This window comes from Pezoporus occidentalis, unplaced genomic scaffold, assembly GCF_034315485.1.
Source record: "Pezoporus occidentalis ecotype Australia unplaced genomic scaffold, CSIRO_AGI_Poc_V1 ctg98, whole genome shotgun sequence".
NCBI lineage: Eukaryota > Metazoa > Chordata > Aves > Psittaciformes > Psittacidae > Pezoporus > Pezoporus occidentalis.
Window position 1 is genome coordinate 831,539 of NW_026916347.1, and position 15,874 is coordinate 847,412.

A 15,874-nucleotide genomic window follows, 5' to 3' on the forward strand; every position below is an offset into this window, starting at 1 on the left:
GCATTTTTTTTCCCCTGATCTTCTTCTTTTGTCCCAGAGATTAGGGTGGTAATGAATAAAATCCATTCTGAAGGTTTGTCATTGTCCATTTGTTGTTTAAATCCTTGACTAAATGGTTCCTTGGAAGTGTAGAGAGAATGCTCCTTAAAGCACTGCAACTAGATCCAGGCAGTCTCTGACCAACCGCTACTTCTTTGCAACCTGAATTTCATGTAGAGTGGAGCCGGAAATTTTATCTATCTCCTTTGTAAAGACCTTAGTAATCTACATACCAGACACTACAAGAAAAGCCAGATTTTAATACAGAATGATGGCCAGTATTCTCTTTCCTTGAACGATGTAAATACGTTGTCCTTGGTAAACGCAAATGTGTTAAACCTCAGAGCCAATGATACAAATCACTGCAATTCTGTTTTGCAAAGGTTCTAGAGACCTCTATGAAAACGTACTTCACTGGCGTTTTCTCTTGCCTTGTTCTGGCACACTTGCTTATTTTGATTCTCTGTTATGGCAAGTTGCATCCAAACACTATTGGATGATGTTAATGAAACAAGTTAATGACAAAAGAAGATACTTCAAAGAGCAAGCGCACATTTGTGCACATGCTCACACATTTGTAAATAATCCCATATGTACTGGTGATCATTTTGAGTCTTTGGGGAGGCACATTGTCACAGCTCAACCGGTTGGCTCACATTACTGCCAGCAAGTGAAAAGGAGGAGGATGGACTTGCAAAGACCATCCTCATTGACTTCACTGAATTCCCAGGTAGACTTTTACATGCACATCTAACCTTGAGCAAAGGTACAGGTAGGCAGTGAATTAAAAAATAGCCAGGTATGTGCCCAGAATTGCAAGTGCAAGTGGGCATACAAAGGTCCATGTGCTACAGCATAAGGGAAGATGGCTTGTAACTAGTGGTTCAAAGAGACAGTAGGAAATCTGGGGTCGCTGTGTGGCTCTGCCACAAATTTCCATGATGGCCTTGCCCCATTTACTTAATTTACCTGTTCTCTGCTCTCCAGCTAAGGCAAGGAGGCAATAGTACCTCCTTAATGGTCTTGTACCTTGAGACTGTGAAAAGGGAAGACTTAACCTTCCCTGTGTTTGTATACTCCTGAATGAGTCCATATTAGAACTGACCAGGTCTTCTGGTGGTCCCCAAAGGAATTGTATGAAATATCTGCACCAACAATAAAACTTTACAATGTCTGTTCATTTAGGGTTGAAGGATATATTTCATTTAACAACCTGGAATGTAAAGTTTGCCTATAGTTTCAAGTCCTAATTTCTTGCTTTTTTGTTTTTTTTAGGTCATTGAAGTAATATTAAAAAGGCACATCCCCTCCCTGTTTTACATCAAGAGAGCATCTAACCTAAAAATCAACTATCTCATTCAGATTTTCTTCTGGAGCACTTTTGGGTCTTTCTTCCTTCAGCTAAAAGGTTGCAGCACAGTGGCACACCTGGCAGAAGTGCTTTAGCCCAGTCAGCTTCAATTTTCCAGAGAAACCTTTTTGCTGGATAATTCCTCATGAGGCTGTAGGAGAAGACTGGTTTGTGTAGCTGTCTGCATTAACAGGGAAGATTGCCCTCCTTCTGTGCCTGACTGCTGACTTTGAGAGTGCGGGGCACTGAATGACCCAGCAGAGAGATATCACCTGTGAGCAAGGAAGTAAGAACAAGTCCTGTTAGTGAGATGCTCTTACTCTGTACACGTCCTCTGCCTTTCTAGGTGGGACAGTGTGGCCTCTTTAACCCCATCACTGGATCAGTGCTCCCAAATTAGTGTAATCATCCCACCCAAATTAAGCAAGTTGCTCCTGGCTCCACAATCCAGCCTTGGGCATCCCCTCTCAGCCTGACACTCGCATCCCTTTCTTCATGCCTCTCCCCTGAAGCCCCCTGCTTGTGGGCTCCTTGATATTTTCCAGTCCTTCCCTAATGAGCACTGCAGAATTACAGCTAATTAAGGATGTAAATGATGCTGGAGAGAGAGAGAGAGGGAGAGGATGGGAAGGGGCGGGGGGAGGGCAGCTACTTGCTGTGTGCAACTCTGCAGTAAAGTGTCTCCTACCTCAGCAGAAAAGTTATCACTGGAGACAATGTCAACTTTATGGAGGGGGGAGGGCTCTTCTCATGGCTCCATCCCCGCCTGCAATAGCTGCCACCTCTCTTTTATGTGTCAGCGCTGCAGATGCTGATGTCCTCCCTCCCAAATGCTGCTTTGTCAGCCGGGGCTGTTACTGAGCCCTGGTCTCCTCTCTCGTGCTTGCTGCGACTCTTGCCCATGTGCTACCTGTGGGGCAGAGGGCTCAGAAGACCCCAAAACTTGCAGTCACTCTGGGTGGGCAAGCTGTTGTGCCCCACTTGCTTGCAAAGGGATATTGCCCCTGTGGTGTGGGCCAGGTCCACCTCCAGTTCTAGGGGGTTGGAGAGGACTCCAGTGCTCCAGGGGATGGTGGGTTTTGGCCACTTCTCCTGGGCATCAGGGCACCTGCCTCTCTGGGCTGCTGCTTGCCAGATCTAGCTCTTGGCCACCATTCCCTGAGGGGGGGTTAGAGCTAAGCCCCTTATCTCTGCAGCAGTGGCTGGTGGACTGGCGTGATGTGCCTTGCAGGGCGACTTGTGCCATCAGCTGGAGCTGGCAGCTTGGGCCACGTGTCCCTGAGATACATGGCTGCTCACACAAGTGAGCTGGTCTGGTTTGCTTTAGGGAATGTTCCTGCAGGGGCACTGGAGGAAAGTGAGGTTCATCAGTGAGGGGGTGCAAACTCCTCATCCCACCACCAGCCCCAGCTGGCAGCTCCTGCCCATGCTGGGGAGGCAGGAGCCGACTGGCTGGCAGCCCCATGTTGGGGGAGATGGCTTTGCTGGCACTGAGCATCTGTTTGAACCTATTCCAGTCTTGCTGGGTCCTCCCAAGCACATTTCCAAGCACTCTGGGTCCCCGCTGGCATATTTCTCTGTACATTGCCCAGCTCAATAAATTGTGAAGGCACGTTTGCCCCAGCTCCACAGCTGGTCCGTCTGTCTGTCCGCCTGCCCGACTGAAGCTGGGGTGTGTGTCCCTGGTCAAGGGGAGACAGCATCGGGTGGCGGCAATGGTTGCAGTAGGTTTTGTTGTTGTTTCCCCAGATCGCTGTGCAATATATTCCGATTTTTTTTCTTGTCATTAAGCCAGTGCCTCAGAGATGATGATGTAGTCCCTATGTGGGCCGCAGAAAGCACTTCGAGCCGTGCTGGAGTCGTGCTGGGTGGCTCTGATAGCAGAGCTAATGGGAGCGAATGGGATGCAACGAACTGTTCTAATGACACCAGCCAGGGAAGAGACAACAGTAAGAATAAATAAATGTTAACTATTTTCCTCTTCCAGACATTTGCATCTATTGCCATTAAGTTCATTTAAATAAGAGAGAGAGCGAGAGAAAAGGGGAAACTTACTACTACTCTTAATAACAAGTGTCTAAAAATAAATTAGGATGCTGGGATGCACTTAAGGCATTTTAAAAATAAGTCTGATTTTTCCCCCCTTTCCTCTTTTTTTTTAAGTGTTGGAGGGTTTTAATTTGGGCCGAGTAATTTTGGTGCAAACGCTTGGGCGCCTTTCGTTGGGAAATTGGGAGGAATGCAAACAAGATTTCACTTCATTAAACAGGGGCAAACAGTAGAGAAATTGCACTTACTTATGGAAATGACTTTTAAACATGAACAGCATTTACTTGCATTGCCTTGTGCTGAAATTTTTTTCTTTAAAAAAGATTATACATGTGAATAATTCACTGCAGGCCAATTAGATGATGACTTCATTTTTAACCTCTCTTCCTTGCCATCTTGCTGGCTGTCCCTTTTCTTGCAATTTCCACCCTCTTCCTTCCCTTCAATAAATTAATAAAGATCAAATAATCCCTCTCCCTGCAGTGCCAAGAACTAGCTTCTTGGAGAGGGTGTAAGGGAAGAAATCAGAGGATCACCATCTCTGCTGAACTGCCCTGGGATGAAGCAGGAATAACTCTGTGGGATTTCTGCAAGCAGAGCTACACCCATGTGTTCAGAAAAAAAGGAATGGAAGAAATGAAAAATAGCAGGAGTGAAAAAAAAAAATCTCCATGCTCTTTGCATACATGCATGCAGGATCAGGTGGTAGAGAGAGGCTGAACAAGCAGGATTCACCTTCTGTAAGGCTCCATTGATGCTGGCAGGGCAACACTGCTGTGAGTTTGCACTACTGGGCTAAAAGTAGCACTCTGATGGGTGATTCCCATGACACTGCTGGGAATAGACCCTCAGAGCGATGCCCTGAAACCATCCAGCATCCCTGGGTCTGAATGCAGGCAGCAAAGATGTGGGACCATTGCTTGAACCAGAGGAGGCTGGCCTGGGATGTGAAAGGGTGATACTGACTTTTGCCAGGGACCTGTGGTAAGTGCACCTTACAGAAAGCAGATAGAGAGTTCTCCATGGGGCCTCACTGTTTTCTTCCACCTAACAGATGTTAGATATTGTTGTCATTAATGCATGTGTCAGGACTTTTCCCAGCACATCACGGGGTTTCATGCCAGCAGGATCTGCCAAAACTTTCAAGGTGCTGTGAGGAAATGAGCTTCAAAAAGTATGGGGTGTCTGTTCTGTTGTGGGGAAACTGAGGCACAGAGCAGGTAGAACACCCTATGCCCTGGCCAAGCAGAGGCAGCAGTGTGAGAGCTGGGACCCTGGGCAGAAATAGGGCTGTCCATAATGTCATTTGCTCTTCAGCTCTTATTTAAGAGTTTATTTCAATGAAAGAGACCATGTTGGTTGCTCCAGTCAGCAAATAAATGTTTGCTCTGAGCACTGAGTAAAGTATCAAGGATGCTAGAGAATAAGCAAGTCCCTTCCAGGAATGTGGTGGCAAGGCCTTGGCAGATGTCATGAATTCTTCCTGGGAAACTCCTCTCCACACAGCTGCTAGATGTTCCTTTCTTCACTCCTGCTGCCTCTGAAGCCTCCACCATGTTCCTCCAGCTCTTCTCTTGCACCGTCCCAGCCTACTCCCTCCAGACTGTTTCCCAGGATGTTTCATAGTCATCTTGTCAGTGTGTCCTTTCTCATCAGATCAGATTCCCAGCCTTTCTGTGCCTCAGTGTTTTTATGGCTCTTTGCTGGTTACAGTTTTAGTGGGGAGGAGGCAGCAGCAAGTGATGACCTGTGATTTCCAGGGAAGGGAAGAGCAAGGAAACTTCAAGCAGTGTGGCCTCCCACTGGGAGCAGTCCCTTTTAGAGCCCTTGTGTCAATTATGGCATTCAGGGGCACTTCCCCAATTTATTTGTTTACCTTGGGGAAGCCCAGCATGCCCCCTCCAGGGCTTAAGCTCAAGCAAATTCCCTCTCCCTGCAATGGGACAAAGATCTTTCAGCCTAGACTTGGGGACTTTGCATTGCTCATTTCTGAGTCAATCTACAGCATTAGGACCTCAGCTTCAGGAAACAGGTTGCCTGATGAAAAGGTTTTCACTTTCAGGCTCCTCTGGCTACTCTGTTGTACCTGGTGTCCTCCAGCTGGGGCTGGAGCTGAGAGACACATGGACAGCAGTGAGCCCACATTACAGCAGTCACTGTTGTACCATGCTTTAGCTCTGTGTCTGGTGCTGCTGGCAGCTGTAGCATCCAGGATGTTTTCTAGCCTCACAAGGCTTTTTTGGACAGCTATTCCAAACAAACTCCAACATAGACACTTTTATCCTGGAATATTCACACTTGGAATTGTTCAGAGACATCCTCTTGAAAAGTTCCTTGGAGAGATGAGCCCAGAAACACCAGCTATGAAACAGCATGTTGTGTGCTGAGCTCTCTCTGCAGGAGAGGCGCTTCCATCTGCTACACACCTCCTGAATTCTGGAATAGGACCCTACGGGCTGTTTGGTACCTCCATTGACCTCAGCAGGCTTAACACCAGGGGCAAGTTTAGCTCCATGCACTCATTAACCTGCTTCCTCAGTAGTGCCTTTGGGGCTGAAGGCTGTGTGAGGTGGGCACCCACAGCAGTGGTATTGCAGCACTTTACGATGGGCACCCTCTTGTTGATCTGCTTGTGAAGTGCCTGGCACCAGGGGACAGTGATGGGTCCTGACCATCCCCATGTCCAGGGGAGCCATGGGGTCATCTGCTGGCAAGGCAAGGCAAGGAAAAAGCAAGGCAAATTCTTTGTCCTTCGTGCAGTCCAAAAGCCTTGTGCTGAGGAAGACTTCAGAGGTTATTGATGTATCTGACTCTGAAATGAGCTTCATTCTTTTGTTCAGCTTCCTAATGACAGACACAGTCTCTGGGCAGTGAATCAACAACCTCAGGTAGAGGTGAGCAAGTGCCAGATGCTGTTATTGATGTTCCTGCTGACACCCTCCCTCCAGGCATTGCAGCCCTGGGGGCTGGAAAACACAGGGCCAGGTTCCCTGGACAGGGGCCAGAGAAGATGCTGGATTGAGGCCTCCCAGCAGGATTTCTACCTGCAACCACAGCTCTTGAGAAGATCCACCCTTGTTTTCCATATGGGCTCTACAAAGAAGTGGTGGCAGTGATGGAACACTGACGGCATTGGAGAGCTGCTGATTGTGCTGCCAACTACCATCAGGGCTTGAAAGGTAATGTCAGCACCATCCCCTGAGTGAGTTACATGTTTCTTTTCCAAGCCCAGCAGATATTAGCCCTGATGTGGGGTAAGCACATGCGTTTCACCCCATCATTGGTGGAAGCCATATTATCAAGAACTGAATGAAATATGGCATTTTCCACAATGAACTTCAAATGAGTTTCACTTTGGGCAAAGAAGGGACAGCTTCCTCTCACCAAAATTTCTATGAGAGTATATTTTTGATAACAGATAAAACAATCCTTACATTACAACAAAAATTTTTCTTCAGCTTTAGAAAGTTTGAACTATTGACAAGTAGGAAAAAGTTAATCTGAACGTTTTCAGGTTTATTATGTTTAAAAATCTAAATGCAGAGTATGTTTCCAGAAATCATCTACCATTAGAGAAGAAGTCTGCAGTTTTGTGGGACTATGTAATAAAGCAGAAATACTCAGGGCAAAGAGGAAAAAGTATCAGTGTTTCTGAAAGAGTTTTGGAAGGAAACATGGCAAATGTGAATTGGTAAGTGTAGAAATCCTCCTCTGCCTTTCACTTCTCAAATCTAGAGTGGGGAGACTTCAGATATTATCTTTCCTTTATAGAAGTGATGGAGCCATGTTGTACTGTGTCCTCACAATGTGTATCTCTTCACATTAGAGGAGCAAGCCGACTTTTAAAAGTGCATTGTGTCTTCTCTTTCTTCTATTCCTTCCAAAAGACAGATCAATTTCTTTATCTGCTTTGCACAAGTGTGAGGACACCAAGGCAAGAGCCACTCACAAATTGTTGTGAGTGGTCCAGCACAGGAAAATGTTCATCATCGTGTGTTCTACTACCATTAGTGCACTGTCTTTCACGTGCGTTCTGTGATCATCAAATTCTCTTGCCATCTTTGACAATCAAAAACTATGGATAAAGAGGCTGGTACAAACTGACTTCTGGTGCTGCAGGACTGAAGTCCTTGCAAAGGGTGGAACTCAGAATCATAGAATAGTTAGGGTTGGAAAGGACCTTAAAATCATCAAGTTCCAACCCCCCTGCCACTGGCAGGGACATCTCACACTAAACCATGTCACCCAAGGCTCTGTCCAACCTGGTCTTGAACACTGCCAGGGATGGAGCATTCACAACCTCCCTGGGCAACCCATTCCAGTGCCTCACCACCCTAACAGGAAAGAATTTCCTTCTTATATCCAATTTGAACTTCCCCTGTTTAAGTTTTAACCCGTTACCCCTTGTCCTGCCACTGCAGTCCCTAATGATGAGTCCCTCCCCAGCATCCTTATAGGCCCCTTCAGATACTGGAAGGCTGCTATGAGGTCTCCACGTAGCCTTCTCTTCTCCAGGCTGAACAGCCCCAACTTTCTCAGCTTATCTTCATACAGGAGGTGCTCCAGTCCCCTGATCATCCTCGTGGCCCTCCTCTGCACTTGTTCCAACAGTTCCATGTCCTTTTTATGTTGAGGACGCCAGAACTGCACACAATACTCCAGGTGAGGTCTCATGAGAGCAGAGCAGAGGGGCAGGATCACCTCCTTGGACCTGCTGGTCACGCTCCTTTTGATGCAGCCCAGGATACAGTTGGCTTTCTGGGCTGTGAGCTCACACTGCTGGCTCATGTTAAGTTTCTCACTGACCAACACCCTGAAGTCCTTCTCCACAGGGCTGCTCTGAATCTCTTCTCTGCCCAACCTGTAGCTGTGCCTGGGATTGCTGCGACCCAGGTGTAGGACCTTGCACTTGGCATGGTTAAACTTCATAACTTGTACAGCCCAGCACAGGCAATCCCGGAGGTTCCTCAGTTGTGTGGAAGACAACTTCCTTCTGCAAGTAATAGAGGAGCTGACAAGGAGAGGTGCCATCCTTGACCTCGTGCTCACCAACAGGGAAGGGCTCATTGGAAATGTGACATTCCAGGGCAGCTTTGGTTGCAGCGATCACAAGATGGTCGAGTTCAAGATCCTCAGGACAGTGAGAAGAGCGTGCAGCAAGCTCACTGCTCTGGACTTCAAGAGAGCAGACTCTGGCCTCTTCAGGAACCTTCTTAGTAAGTTTCCATGTGATATAGCCCTAGAGGGGAGGCCCAAGATTGTTGGTTGATATTCAAGGATCACCTGCTGCAAGCTCAGGAGTGTTGCATCCCAACTAGAAGGAAGTGCAGCAGGAGGGCCAGGAGACCTCCTTGGATGGATAAGGAGCTACTGAGGAAATGAAAAAAGAGGCTTATAAAAAGTGGAAGCAAGTACAGGCAGCCTGGGAAGAGTACAGGGATGTTGTCCGGTAAGCTAGGGACCAGGTCAGGAAAGATAAGGCCCAGTTAGAATTAAACTTGGCTAGGGATGTTAAGGATAACAGGAAGGGATTCTACACGTACATAGCAAATAAAAAACACTCTAGGGAGAATGTAGGCCCCCTCAGGAAGCTCTCAGGAGAGGAAGCTACACAGGATTTAGAGAAGGCTGAGGTTCAGAATGAGTTCTCTGCCTCGGTCTTCACTGGCAAAGGCTCTGACCGCATCATCCAAGGCTTGGAATGCAGATGCAGGGACTGTGAGAATGAAGACCCCAGGCCCACTGTAGGAGAGGATCTGGTTCAAGACCATCTTAAAAATCTGAACGTGCACAAGTCCATGGGTCCTGATGAAATCCATCCGCAGGTCCTGAAGGAGCTGGTGAATGAAGTTGCAAAGCCACTGGCCATCATATTTGAGAAATCATGGCAGTCGGGTGAAGTTCCTGATGACTGGAAAAAGGGAAATATAACCCCCATTTTCAAGAAGAGGAAAATGAATGACCCGGGGAATTACAGACCAGTCAGTCTCACCTCTGTGCCTGGAAAAATCTTGGAGCAGATTCTCCTGGAAGGCATGCTAAGGCACATGAAATCAACAAGGTGCTTGGTGACAGCCAGCATGGCTTCACTAAGGGGAAATCCTGCCTGACCAGTTTGGTGGCCTTCTACGATGGGGCTACAGAACTGACAGACAGGGGTAGAGCAGTTGATGTCATCTACCTGGACTTGTGCAAAGCATTTGACACTGTCCCCCATGACATCCTTGTCTCTAAATTGGAGAGACATCAATTTGATGGATGGACCACTCGGTGGATAAAGAACTGCCTGGATGGCTGCATGCAAAGACTTGTGGTCAGTGGCTCAATGTCTGGCTGGAGACCAGTAACGAGTGGTGCCCCTCAGGGATCGGTGTTGGGACCGCTCTTGTTTAACATCTTTGTCGCTGACATGGACAGTGGGATTGAGTGCGCCCTCAGCAAGTTTGCCAATGACACCAAGGTGTGTGGTTCGGTTGGTACGCTGGAGGGAAGGAATGCCATCCAGAGGGACCTTGACACGCTTGTGAGGTGGGCCTCACAAATATCTCTCAGTTGATGTCCATGTCTCCATGAAAGAGGTGAAGATCATCAAACTGATGTTGCTCCAATTTAGAGACAAGGATGTCATGAGGGACAGTGTCAAATGTTTAACTTGGGGTGCTACTGGCTGTAGATGCCTCAGGTTTCTGAGATGATACTGCAAACTGGCATAACTGTGGCTGTTTTTCCCTGATATTGGAGTCACATGCTACGATACAAGTAAATTGAGGGAAAGCCAAGGGGAAAAGACAGCAACTCCCCTGGGGCCCTGGTGGGAGGAATAAGGATGTTTGGGTTCCTGGGGTAGCCATGGAGAAAAAACCCCAAAGGCATTATCACCCATTCATTCTGCATTTTCCACTCTGTGGGTCCTACTCCACTCTTCCCTCACCCTCCCCCAGCTCTCCTAGTAATTCAGGAAGAAGAGGCCAAGGAGAGTAATATCATGCTGGAGATAGGACTGGAAGGGCAGTAATTTAGAATCAGAGGCTTATAGTATTATTGCCTGCAAAGCCATTCATGGGAAATGATTCCCCCCATCCCCATTCCCCCCCCCCCCCATCCCGCTCTCCTTGCTCTGCAATAACAATAACAGAAATGCCTTCAGGAGGCTTTTCTACTCAAAATGCAGGCAAAGGGGCGCTTTTCTCCACCAGCCCTCTTCTTTCCCTGTTCTGCACTCACTTGTCCCCCCTGCCTCCAAGCCTAACCGCTGCTCCCTCCCTTCTCCCTCCCCCCCAACACAGGATAAAAAAATAAAAATAATAATAGGGGTAATAAGAGAGGAGGTAATGGAACGTTCTCCAACTGGGCACATGTCAGAAGCCATTATATGTGGTGCAGATTTGCATAATTCAAGAAGCATCAAATTAAATTTGCATAATTCCTTTGATTACACTTGTTATTAAATGTAAGTGACATTGATTTACAAAATGGCCCAATATAAGGTTAATAGCAAATGTCACCTTCCAGCAGGGTGAATAGGGTGTGTGTGTGGTGGTGGTGGTGATGGAGGAGGGGGAGAGGGGGGCCTGGGGAGGAAGACGAGCAGACAATTGATTTCTGCTCCTCTCTCTTCCTTAAAGGGCTCAGGTCTCCTTTGCAGAGGAGCCCTCGGCTCTCCAAGGGCTGCATTTGGCTTTCATGTGGATGCAGTGTCATTAGGAGCGCCTGCCAAGTGGCGTCAGTGCCGTGACTCTGCTACCTCCTGCTCCATGCCAAGGCACAGCGTGGCTGCCGAGCCAGCTCCCAGGGGGAGCCAGGCAGGGTGGAAGGAGTAGGGAAAGCCAAAAAACTGCTCTTCCAGGCCCAGGCATGCTCGGTGGGCAGGAAAAGAGCTTGGGAGGCAAGAAAGCTCTCACTGAGGCAAGTTGTTTGAAACAGTGTGTGAGCTGGACCCACTGTCAGGATACCCCATAGATCTTCCAGGGAAGCACTGTGAAGGAGTGAGAGTGATGCTAGGAGCAGTGCCTGAAATGCCAGGCTCTGATGGCTGAGGTTACATGGTAAAAACACATCCGTGTTTATGGCAAGACCTATTAGGTACCTATAGAAGAGTTGAAAGATTCTGTGAAGGACATACAGAGCCAGTGGTGATACAAGCCCATCACCATTGTCGCTTTCCTCAGCCTGGTATGACAGGACCTGGTATCAAACACTGCCGGGTACCCTGGGGGCTGTGACAGGAGTAATAAGTCCATTTTGATGACATGGACCTCAGACCATACTGAGCACTCGCCTTGTGAGTAGATCCCGTGTCTGAATATCTTTTTGCCTCTCTTCACTTTGCATTTTTCTCCCAACAGGGAAAGTGCTTTCATGCAGGGAAACTGATTGGTAAATTATGGAGGCACCCCAAGACTGTAGTGATAAAATCACTAGTCAAAGTTATACATGTACCAGAGGTGGGTGAATAGCAGACTTTCTAGTTGGAGGCAGTTTCAAAGACGGTTATACATGTCCATAATCTGGTTTTGGTTCTGCTGAAACTGTTTTTGCAAATCAAGAGTCTGGCTGGAGACTGGGGGGAAACCCACAACATCCCTTTTGATTAAATGTCTTTTTCAAGGTGAAAAAGAATGCTTCGTTTGGTGACTGAGCTCTGTAGGCAGTGTTTATCAGCATCCAAATAGAATTAAAATTAAATGTCACTCTGAACCAATCAGAAGAAGGGTTTTCCAGAATGTCTCAAAAGAAAAGGCACACAGTTTTCTGGAATATTTTTTCTAGGATTTTTTTTTTTCTCACTTTGAGCAATACCAGCTGCTGTAAATGTTTCAGTCAGTTCAGATGTGAAGTTTCCTCAGAAAAAAGTGTCCCAAGGAGAAACATCTCTCAGTTGATGTCCATGTCTCCATGAAAGAGGTGAAGATCAGCAGCAGGTAGGGAAAACGCCCAATCCCAAACCCAGTAACACAAGTGGGCTTGGCCATCTGCAAGGGGAGCTGTGATGATAAGGCTAACATAGAGGCTTCAGAGCACCTACTGAATCTGCTGGTATTAGAGCTTTAGCAACCACAGAGAAGCACTGTTTTTGTACAGTAAAAAGGGTAACAATGGCAAGATGTTAGAACACATGGCTTGTAAAGGAATCCCACACTTATAATAGCAGGTGTTGAGGATTTTATTAATGTTCTGGGATATATACTGATGATAGGCATTATTTGCAGCAGGAAGTGTACAGTGATTGATTTGTAATTCCAGGTAGTGGCTTTTCAGCCATTTGCAGCTGATTGTCATATTCTGCTAATCAGCCCTCTGAAGTTCTAGAAGTCCATGCCCAAGATGAAATCAGTGCACCCATCTATCAGATCCCAATATAATAACATGAAACCAGGGCTACTAATCTAGATGATCATTTAGTGAATGAGAGGTGAAATCTATTTTAGAGGCCTTTGGGCAGTCTAAAAGGAACTTGCTGTATGAACACTTCTAATGCTCTACTCATTGCCCTACACCCACCAAAGAATGTTGCCTTGCTATGTCCCAGGCATCTAATGCTTACTTTGCAGCAAAATTTACTATGACCCCAGATTCTCAAAGGTGCCCAGCAATTTGTGGTGCCCAACTTCAGATAGTTGAAGATAATATCTTTTTGAGGTTAAGCACATTGTTAGTGGCTAATGGCTGAGGTCTGGGTCCCATTCCTGCTGTGAGAAAGAGTAAAGATGAAGTGTCTGTATTTGGTGGAGAGACATGGAAAAGTGGATGGAATATGCATGTCCTCTTCGCATACCCTGGATTCCCTGGGAGCACACAGGAGGTGTCTTTGTGCAATGCCAAGGAATTGCTCTTTACTTTGAATATTTGTGTCTTTTGAGCAGGTGTTGTGCTTCCCTCTGCAAAGCAGCATTCCCCTGCGGTCTGATGACAGGCCCCTTAATGCAGAAAATGCAGGTTGTATTCCCAGCCCTGTCAATCCAGTGCTCTCCACTGCATCCCTCCCACACCCGGGTGCATCTTGGATGGTTAGCCTGCAAACTCTTTGGAGCACAGCCGATCCCTCCATGTGCTCTCACAGAGCGCTCAACACAGTCGTTACCAAGTGCATGCCTCTTGCCTCCCTGCCGGGGCCAGCAGTGGTGTTTTGAGGAGGAGAGAAAATATACCCAGACCCCATCAGGCTACATTGACCCTTAATGCATTACCTGGAAACCAGCTGCTGGCAGACAGGTTTTGCACAGAAGGGTGTTCCCTTGCAACAGCTCTGGCTTGAACCTCAGGGTCAGTCACATTCCCTGGCCATCACGCCCCCTCCGACATGGTGCTGCTGAGCTGAATGTAGAGTGCGAGAGGTTTGTTTTAAACATGGATTAAGGGGCTGTGATATTTGCCACTAGTTTTGGAGGTGCAAAAGAGCAAAGGATCCCAGCCAGGGTATGGCTGGTGCTCAGTCACATCCTGAGGTATTTTTGTGCCAGCATGAGCCGTAACTCTCCCAGGTCAAAGTTGGCATGGGCAGAGGCAGTTAGCACTGGCAGCTGCTCCTGCTGCTTTGCTAGTGGAGAGGGTCATTTCGTTCCCCTTCCTCTTGCTACTTTGGCAGCTGCTGGGCTGGTCCAGGGCTCCACTTGCTGTTGGGAAGATGGGGAGCTGAGCTGGAGCCCCTGAAAGCTGGCAATGGGCAGTCAGGCAGAGGAGAGAGAGAGACTCTTATTAAGGGTAACCCTGGCTCTGGCTGACAATTGCTGACATCGTCATATTTAGCACCCGCACGCAGTGAGCCTGAGCGAAGCTCGCGCACTGGGTGAGCCAACTGCAAATTAATCGTCAGTTCATTACTGCTCTGTGCCTTTCATCCTGACAGCAGCCTTTCAAACGTGGATATAATTGGAAGGGTCCATGTGGCAGGAATTTGGTGAGGGCCGGGAGGCGGAGCTGAGGTCTCTGCCTCTTGCTCCCCCTTTTTTTTCCTCTCTCCCCCTTTCTCAGGCTGAGTTCTGGGAACAAACAGCAAGCTTAGGACAAGCTGATGAAGGAAATTAATCTCTCCTGCCCCTGTATCTCACTGCTGCCACCTACACATCTTGACATACATCGAGGTCTTCATACTGGGAGATCTGTTTGTATCCAGGAGGTTCCCTCGAGCTATAATTACCCTCAGCTTGCAAGCAAAGTGTGCAGAGTAGCAGGGTCGCCTGTGAGAACTTGAATATGTGCATCATTGTTATTGCTGGTGGTGGGTATTACTGTTATCACTGTGCTGCTGGGAGGCCTTGTTGCTGTGCTACACAGAGTGGAAAGTGAATCTGCATCTAGGAAGGGTTTTACAGGCAAGAGCCCAGGCTGAGGAGCAGAGTTTGCTCTATGTGTGTGGGACAGAAATGACTCCCAGCGCCCTTGGGAACTCACTCTCTGAAAAAAGAAACAAACCCTTGGATTTTATTCATCATGGCACGGGGCACTGTTCTGCACCTCGGTCTCTCAGTCAGTCAGGGTGGTGTCAATGCGGTCATTCTTGTCATGGGACCAGCCACACCCAGCACACTGTGAAGCAGAGTTAGTGTTTGCTCCTCCAGAGTGTATGGCAGGAGGGGGATCCTCTGACATGGCTGTGGGAAACGAAGTCCCACCCAGGGTGGACATCCAGGGCCCTAGAAATGTGGGGCAGGATTTATCTTTTGTCTTTTGATTGATATTAGAAAATGGTATTAAAAGAAATTGTTGATGCAATCCCAACATCCTGTTTGCCACTCTTTAAAATGAATGGAAGGTGTTTTTCAAAACTCTGGTTTTGTAATAAGCCACGCTCGTGGGCAAGTGATGGATGTGGCTAGAGGTGATCAGGGAAAAGGGCTCTTTTCAGAAACCCCTTTGGAGGGAAACAGCCCTGGAGCACTTCAAAGAAATTGTTTCCCTTCTTTTTTTCAACTTCTGCTATTAATGCGCAGGCACCTTCCTGGTAAACTTCTCTGATGCACCCATCCTCTCCCAGCTCCTGTGCCATGGTCTGGCTGGGAGATGTGGCAGCTGAGGGACCACACAGGGGACCTGGTCACAGGCTGGTGGGGAAGGCTGAGGGTCTGTGCTCATCTGGTGCCTGCTGAAAGGACCTGAGACAGGTTAAGCACTTCCAAGAACCTGTTTTGTGGCTTCCTGTGTTGTGTTAATTTGCTTCCCTCAATGGTCTAAAGGATGAGGCTGTGGTGCTTCCCCATAAGACAGAGGGAGTTATGCCATGGGGACTCTAGCCCCCCTTCACCATATCCCCCTCCCCGCTCCTCCCGTGCTAAAGTTATTGTCGTATTTGGTGGAGTCTCAGGTAGGCAGATGAATGGGAAATGTTCCTCTCCATTACTAGCTGCACTTGACTGGAGTCTCATTACATTACGATGGCGCTTTAGCAGGCGAATGGGCCTTGCGTCTGGGTTCCCAGCACCCCTCATACCTCCCTGA

At 47.8% G+C, this 15,874-nt stretch overlaps 1 long non-coding RNA gene across 1 annotated transcript; it reads left to right on the top strand.

Annotated features, from left to right (window-relative positions):
* Nucleotides 1–2,747: 2,747 nt before the first annotated feature.
* LOC134157585 (uncharacterized) lies at nt 2,748–7,419 on the top strand. The gene is made up of 3 exons (XR_009962379.1): nt 2,748–3,339; nt 6,280–6,618; nt 7,327–7,419. It is a non-coding gene; the product is annotated as an uncharacterized LOC134157585 (long non-coding RNA).
* The last annotated feature ends 8,455 nt before the right edge of the window (nt 7,420–15,874 follow it).